We start from the raw sequence: 8,583 nt of genomic DNA, 5'->3' as shown, positions 1-8,583 counted from the left end.
AGTTTTAGAATAGAAACATGCTTTTTTTTTTTTTTTTTTTTTTTTTGAGACGGAGTCTCGCTCTGTCGCCCAGGCTGGAGTGCAGTGGCCGGACCTCGGCTCACTGCAAGCTCCGCCTCCCGGGTTCACGCCATTCTCCTGCCTCAGCCTCCCTAGTAGCTGGAACTACAGGCGCCCGCCACCTCGCTCGGCTAGTTTTTTGTATTTTTTAGTAGAGACGGGGTTTCACCGTGTTAGCCAGGATGGTCTCGATCTCCTGACCTCGTGATCCGCCCATCTCGGCCTCCCAAAGTGCTGGGATTACAGACTGAGCCACCGCGCCCGGCACAGAAACATGCTTTTTAAGGAATTAGTCACCACAGGTAGCTTTTGTATACTTCTTCATTCAAAAATGATGACACTTGTCTTTAAGTGTCTTTAACTCCGTCTTGGAGTGCAGCTCTTCTTGGAAGCACATTTCTTTATCAGTGGGAAGTATGTCTTTTACAGCTGCACTGTCTCAAACACATTCCTACTCCTCATTTTCTGAGATTCGTTTTTTCTACCTAAGCCCAAGAAACAGGGTGATTATTTCTTGCTCTTTGTACCCATTCTTGGGGAATATCTCCTGAGCCACCCAGAGTAAATTAGCTTTTAGAAGAGAGTTTAAAGATATCTATGAAATGAGGGCATGCTTGAATATCAGAACTTTATTTCCACAGATGCTTTTGAAAGTTCATATTGTAAAGTCCAATTTCCCATGGTTAATTAATGCTAATGATTTTCTCGAAGGCTTATGGAGGGAAAGGTATGTTGACTGGCCTTTTACTGCAAATACGCCAAAAGTGATTTCCAGGAAAGGTGATGTGTATTTTCCTGCTAGGACATTCCCTGCAAGTAAAGTTTTACCTATTCAGAAGTACATCATCGGGTTAGCCCCTAAACATAGGTAAACAGAGTTCAATAAGAAAGTTAGTTAACCTTGCATTGGTTTTAGAAAAAAAATTTTTTTTTTCTTTTTCTTTTGAGACGGAGTCTCGCTCTGCCGCCCAGGCTGGAGTGCAGTGGCCGGATCTCAGCTCACTGCAAGCTCCGCCTCCCGGGTTTACGCCATTCTCCTGCCTCAGCCTCCCGAGTAGCTGGGACTACAGGCGCCCGCCACCTCGCCCGGCTAGTTTTTTGTATTTTTTAGTAGAGACGGGGTTTCACTGTGTTAGCCAGGATGTTCTCGATCTCCTGACCTCGTGATCCACCCGTCTCAGCCTCCCAAAGTGCTGGGATTACAGGCTGGAGCCACGGTGCCCGGCCTCCAAAAAAAAAAAAAAAAAAAAAAAAAAAATTTATAACAGGCTGAGTGCTCACACACTCATATACTTAGATGGCAAGGATTGAGAAGTTTTCACTTGTAGGATTCTCATAAGTCACCTACTATAAACCCTTCATTTTATAACCAAGGAAATCAAGTTCAGTAAAAATGAAAAGACACATCAAGGTCACATAACCTAATTATAACTAATTTTACCTAAATCATAATTAGGCTATTTGTTTTTGATCCCCAGTCTATTTTGTTCCCATAAAAAATAATTACAGACTACCCTGAAATTCATACCACACCAAAAGGTAATTTCATACATCTTCCAATTGCCTAGAAAACCAAAGGAAACATTGTGAGTAAGCAAAGAATAATGGTTTTAGAAATAGTTCACCAAATAGTGTGAACCTCACAGACCACAGAGTTTTAAAATTCTAGTTCTAGATAGTTGTGTTGACTTTGGTCAACTAATAGTCTCTTTGTGTCTCTATTTCCTCTATTCAGTAAAATGGAAATAATAATAATAATGCAATAAATATTTATCTCGAATTGTGCAAATTCTATAAGTTAAAGCACTCAGAACAATGTCAACACTCAGTGCCTGTTAGTTAGACTCATTTCTGCTGCTACTTATCTGCCAAGAGGGTAGAACTGAACTGAACTCTGAACTCATTTGGTCATAGGTTATTAACTTAGTTCCTCAACTTCTTAGCTATGTGACCTAACTTATACATTTCTTTAAGCATTAAGTTTCTTCATCTCTAAATAAGAACAATGATATGTGATTATCATAGGGTTTTTTGTTTGTTTGTTTTTTGTTTGTGTTTGTTTATTTGTTTTTTGAGACAGGCTGTCACTCAGTTGCCCAGGCTGGAGTGCAGTGGCATGGTCATGGCTCACTGCAACCTCAAACTCACAGGCCCAAAAGACCCTCCCACCTCAGCCTCCCAGGTATCTAGGACCCCAGGTGTGTGCCACCACCACTCTTGGCTAATATTTATAGAAAAACTTTTTGTAGAGATGGGGTCCCACTATGTTGCCCAGGCTGGTCTTGTTCTCTTGGACTCAAGCAACTCTCCTACCTCAGCCTCCCAGAGTGCTGGGATTATAGGCATGAGCCCAGTGCCCTGCCTATCATACGGTTAATATGAGGATTAAATTATATAATCCATATAAAGTGTTTACTAAAGTATCTGGTACCAGTGCTCACTAATTATTGTTACTAATATTGTTATTGTCATTAATATTAAACTAATCTTTTCCCAACCAGGACTCTGAGCATCTACCATTACTTATTGGCCTTAAATTATACAAAATGGTTGTTCTTAAAATAACAGTTGAAAGCCATGTATAGTTGTCATAAGAAAACAAGCAGAACATAGACCAGATGGTGGGTAAATTATATTGAATTTCTCTCCAGATCACCATGCCCAGAATTCTGCAAGTACTAAGAATGCTGAAGTGTTTTCTTTCTGACATTGGTGGTGCCTGTGATACTTTATGTTCACGGCCTTGCCAATGGCAATTCTATATTTAGAGAAAACATTACAATTAATGAATAGTTATAAGGTTGTTCTGATTTTTAACAAATACTAATGTTCTGCAGGTAAATTATATAGAACAACTACAATCTACTTATGGTTAACTAAATGGGGATAAAACTATTAATCTTTTAAATTAGGCTGAGTTCCTATGTTCATGACTTTTGAAATCTTAGTGTTATTTTTCCCAGAGTTTGAAGGACAAGAGCTATAAGTGCACATGCTTTGCTCTCTCTGATGTTCATGCTGCGCACTAGGCCCTACGGGGGAATAGATGGCTTACTTGCCCTCCCTCCTTTCTAATTTGAAGTGTTCGGACATCAAAGGGTGAACATGATGTTTTAAGCATTTCTGGTCACAAAGAATGTGCCTGCTTGAAGCCCACTGTGGAGACAATTTTATCACCAGAATAATTAATGCTTTAGCTGGAATATTCATTCCATATTGCTTCTGGCTGTGAATTTTGATTAGATGCTAAGAGAAGAGGATTTCATTAGCAGCTCACCAGAGACATTGTTATTCAATTGCCACCAAACCAGATAAGGTATTTTTGGCCAAACACAATTGCCCCAGGACTTTTTTCCCCTCATTTTGACCTAGCTGGTTGGTTGGCTGCTAGTATAATAAAAATGATACAATTTGAGCTAGTTTAGTAGCAGACATGATTAGGCCTTGAAGACTATAAACTTACATCATCAGATCCTCTGCTTGCCACTGCCTCTGACCCTGGGATTACTAATCACATTACTGGAAAAGACTCTTCCCTTGATTTATCATTGCATAATGGCTCCATTACTTAGCTCCAAAAGAAATTACCCATCACAGCTTGTTTCTTTTCGGTTTTCTTGGGAAGGTCAAACGAGGGTCCCAAGAAAGGCTGAGCAAGACTAAATTCTTGATCCTTCTCCAAGTTTTAGCTTATTTTATTAAAACAGTATTATTTCTCTTCACCTTTTCATATTAAATCTTAATTCATAATTTTACCTCATCATCACATGTAGAAAATCCTTAGGAAGTGAAATTAGTTATTATAAGACCAGACTCCACTAATGGTGTTCTCTCTAAAGAGGTGGGAAAAAGTGTCTTATCAAACTTGGGTTTCTATTCAGAGAAATCTAGGTATAAAAACAGTTGTGGGCTATTGGTTCCTACCCGTAGGTATTTTATTCATGTAGATTTTCTTCACTGTCTAATTTTACTTATGCACTGAATAATAATTTTTATGTTATACTATTACAGTGTAAAAGTGGTTTTAAGAGTTTTTTGTTTCTTAATCTTTACGGTGCTTCTGGTTCATAAGAACCATATTTTGAGTTTATTTGTTTTTCCCTGAAGGAGATTAGTAGCCAAGAAATGTGACAAGGGAGATGTGGCTGATTTTTGTTATGATATTCATCCCTACCTGTAAAGGAAGCCAGAACAACTCATTTACTCAGTCATGGAATTTAATTAGCTACTTTATATGGCCAGCTCTAGCATTCTGTGTTCCAAGTTTATGCAGAAGGTGGGAAGAGCCTATCTGTTCAGATTCAGGAAGATCTTCAAAAAAATCTATGGAAGTAAAAGTTTCTATTAGTTTTAAAAATGAAAGCTAATGCTGGAAGAAACAGATGGAATTTTATAGCAGAGAAAGCAGTAATAATAATAATAGGTAAGATTTGTTGCATGCTTACTGTGTGCCAGATACTATACTAAGTACTTTACCTGCATTTCATTATCAAATCTCACAAGACAACTTTAGGGAAATTTAAAATAAGTTTTCTTATATAAATATAACTTTTCATATTGTGGAAATGACTGATTGGCGCTCTCCATTCTAATCAATGAACATGGTATATCCTTCCACTTATTTAGGCCTTTAATTTCAGTCAGGAATATTCTCCATGTAGAGTTCAGCAATATCCCATAGAGAAAGCTTCTACATCTTTTGTTATGTTTATTGTTAGTAACTATTTTATGTTTCTGTCATGCTATAAGTTGTTATTCTAATTTCAATGTCTAATTGTTTGTTTCTAATATATAATGCAATGGATTTTTATATATTACCTTTGTATCTAGTGACCTTGCTAAATTCACTAGCATTGTTGTGTAAATTCCTGAGGATTTTTTATGTAAACAAATATGTTATCTGCCAAATGGGGATGTTTTGACATCTTTTAATTTGTAATGTGTTTTGTTTTTGTGCATTACTGCAGTGATTAACAGATGGAGGTGATATTGCTCCCCAGAGGACATTGGCAATTTCTCATTTCTTGGTTATAATGACTTGGAGGTTGCTATTGGTACACAGTTGACAGGGACAAGAGATACTGCTAAACATAGTACAGTAATTAGTTCTCTAAATATTACTGTATTTAGTATAATATTGAATAGAAGAGATGAGAACATACATTCTTACCTTGTTTCCATTCTTAGGCACGAAAGTGTTCAATTGCTTAATTTTTTACCATTAGGTACAATATGCAGTGGATATTTCATAGATGTCCTTTATTAAATATGGAAAGCTTTTTATTCTACTTTGAAAAGAGTTTTTATCGAAAATGTATGTTAATTTTGTCAAAGCCTTTCTCCTATCATTTGCTTTCATAATATGATTTTTCTCCTACAATCTCTTAATATGGTGAATTACACTGATTGATTTCCAAATGTTAAACCAACTCTACTTATGTGATACTTCATTATTTTGAAAACATATTTCTGAATTTGATATTCTAATATTTATTTTAGTTGTAGTTGTTTCTTTAAAATGTAATTTCTATTTCTTTATTGGTATTCTTTATTTGGGGAAACATCATTCTCAAACTTTTCTTTAATTCTTTAGATACTGATTTCTTTTGTTCTTTAACGATATTTGTAATGGTTGATTTAAAATCTTTCTTTCATGTTTACACTGTCTGGGCATCCTCTGGGACAGTTTTTACTGACTATTTCCCCGTGTATGGCCCATACTTCCTTTCACTTTGCATGTCTCATAATTTATTGTTGAAAACTGGACATTTTAAATAATATAACATGGATGCTCTGCTGGAGACATCCACCCTGGGGTTTTTGCTGTAGCCATTTTGTCTTGTTTTTGTTATTGTTGCTGTTAGCTTACTTTCCTTGACTAGTGTGTGTGTGTGCATATATATATATATATATATATTTTTTTTTTTTTTTTTTTTTGAGATGGAGTCTAGCTCTGTCACCCAGGCTAGAGTGCAATGGCACGATCTCGGCTCACTGCAACCTCTGCCTCCCCTGTTCAAGCGATTGTCCTGCCACCACGTCCCAAGTAACTGGGATTACAGATGCCCACCACTGCACCTAGCTAATTTTTGGATTTTTAGTAGAGACAGGATTTCACCATCTAGGCCAGGCTGGTCTGGAACTCCTGACCTCGTGATCCACCCTCCTCGGCCTCCCAAGGTGTTGGGATTACAGGCGTGAGCCACTGCGCCTGGCCGACTAGTGTGTATTCTTTCAGCTTAGCAGCCACTAAATTCTCAGCTCTGGAGCTTAGTGGTCAGCTAATGATTAGGTGGTTTCCTTAACTAGCTTGAACTAACACATTCTCTCTGCCTAGGGACTGCATTTGTTTGGGGTATTCTTTCAAATAGTGACAAGTCTGTGAGGTAAGGCTTTTTGGGGGAGCTCCAAACCTCTTCTGCCCCCACCGGTATTTGCTATGCTACTGTTTTTCATAACTGCTATAGTTGCAAAGCTGTTGGTTTTTAAGGCTATCATGGAGTTGGAGAGAGGGGGATGGGAATAAGGCAAGTTAGACTTCCGCAGAGCTCATAGTTTATACTGAAAATTGTCCACTTTTCCGGAATAAACACTACTTTGATTGTTGGAAGCCTTTGATTAATTCACAGAGACATGAAAAAGTTGATGTAAATAATTGTTTCATTGTTCTCACTGATTTTATGGTGGAGCAGATATTTGAAAGCCTTTACTCCATTATTCCAGTAGTGCTCCTTTCGTTTGTTCTTGAAGAATATTTTTGAGGCTTATAGATTTCTGGGTTGAATTAAAAAATAACTTTGAAGATATTGTTTCGTTTTGCTTTGGCCTTCATAGTTTCTGATGATCATTCAGTAGAGTTCTGAATTATAGTTTTCAGGTTTGTAATTTTCTATGCCTTAAATTTTTTTCTCTTTAATTATTTTGCTAGCCATTGATTATGCTATGTCTAGGTATGGTTTTCTTCAAAGTTATCCAAATTGAATTTGGTTGAGATTCTTAAATTTGTGAATTTATGTTGATAACAAAATTTAGGAAGTTTTTGAGCATTATTTCTTAATATCTTTAATTTTTAGATATTATCTTTCTCTTCTCTTGTGAGACTCCAATTAACTTTTAGACCTCTTAAATTTGTCCCACTAATTATTGAGGATTTGTTAAAGAACATTTTTTCTCTCTTATAAGTGGAGAATTTCTACTTACTTGGCTTCTACTTCACTGACTCTCTTTTCAGTCATATTTGCTAAATTTTTCTATTTTTTTTTTATTTGGAGCAGATATTTTCTTACCTCACTTGCATGGTTATAACAGCCACTTTAAAGTTTTTGTCTGATAATTTCAACATTGGGATCAAAACAGGGTTGCCTACTTTGTCTTTCCCTTTGGAATGGGTTACATATTCTTGAATCATCATACATAAGTTATTTTAAATTGAATCCTTGATCCTGTAAATGTTATATCATAAATTCTGTATTCTCTTACATTCTGAAAAATAGTATTGATTGCTTTTAAGCAGTCAGTTAACTTGATTAGACTCATACTGAAGTTGAAGTTTCCTGTAGGGAATGAAGAGGTGAAATTTCAGATCTTAAGCCAATTCTTTAACCTTTAGCTGTATGCTGCTTTCATTTTATTACACACATCTGACTCAAGGGTCAGCTAGAGACTTAACCTGAGTTTATCAGAATTTGGGATTCCCTTCACTGATTCTATTTTAGTGTTTTCTTCTCACTGGCTAGTGGACCTAGTTATCCTAGTTCCTTGTCCTCGGTCTTCTGATCAGAAAAATGGTGGATGGGCCCAACGCGGTGGCTCATGCCTGTAATCCTAACACTTTGGGAGGCTGAGGTGGGCAGACCACCTGAGGTCAGGAGTTTGAGACCAGCCTGACCAACATGGTGAAACCTCATCTCTACAAAAAAAAAAATATATATATATATATAAAAGGTAGCCGGGCGTGGTGGCAAGCACCTGTAATCCCAGCTACTCCGGAGGTGGAGGCAGGAGAATTGCTTGAACCTTGGAGGCAGAGTTTGCAGTGAGCTGAGATTGCTCCATTGCACTCCAGCCTGGGCAACAAGAGCGAAACTCCATCTCAAAAACACGGAAAGGAAAGGAGAGGAGAGGGAAGGGGAGGGGAGGGAAAAGGAGGGGAGACGGTGGGGAGGGGAGGGGAAAGGAGGGGAGACGGTGGGGAGGGGAGGGGATGGGAGGGGAGATGGTGGATGTTCTATCAGAATTTGCACTGCTCTGCACCCATTTGGCCACAGGGAAAAATTTACAGAAATCTCTATTTTGGCAGCTTGTTTCAAGTTTTGAACCTCATTTTATAATTTGTATTCTTTTGTTCAGTCTCCAGAGCTCTCAAGTAGCTGTGTTTTATATTCTGCCCAGAGTCTATAGCTGTTATTTGTAGGAGGATTGGTTTGTTATATACTTGCTTCTCCATGTAAGAGGTGGATCTCTTTGGCTTGATTTTGAATCTTGTTTCTCCTGAGATTAAAAATTAAATATGCACCTGTGTTC

The sequence above is a fragment of the Macaca fascicularis genome, chromosome 13 (genome assembly GCF_037993035.2).
Source record: "Macaca fascicularis isolate 582-1 chromosome 13, T2T-MFA8v1.1".
In the NCBI taxonomy this organism is placed as follows: domain Eukaryota; kingdom Metazoa; phylum Chordata; class Mammalia; order Primates; family Cercopithecidae; genus Macaca; species Macaca fascicularis.
Note: the sequence above shows the minus strand (reverse complement) of the source record.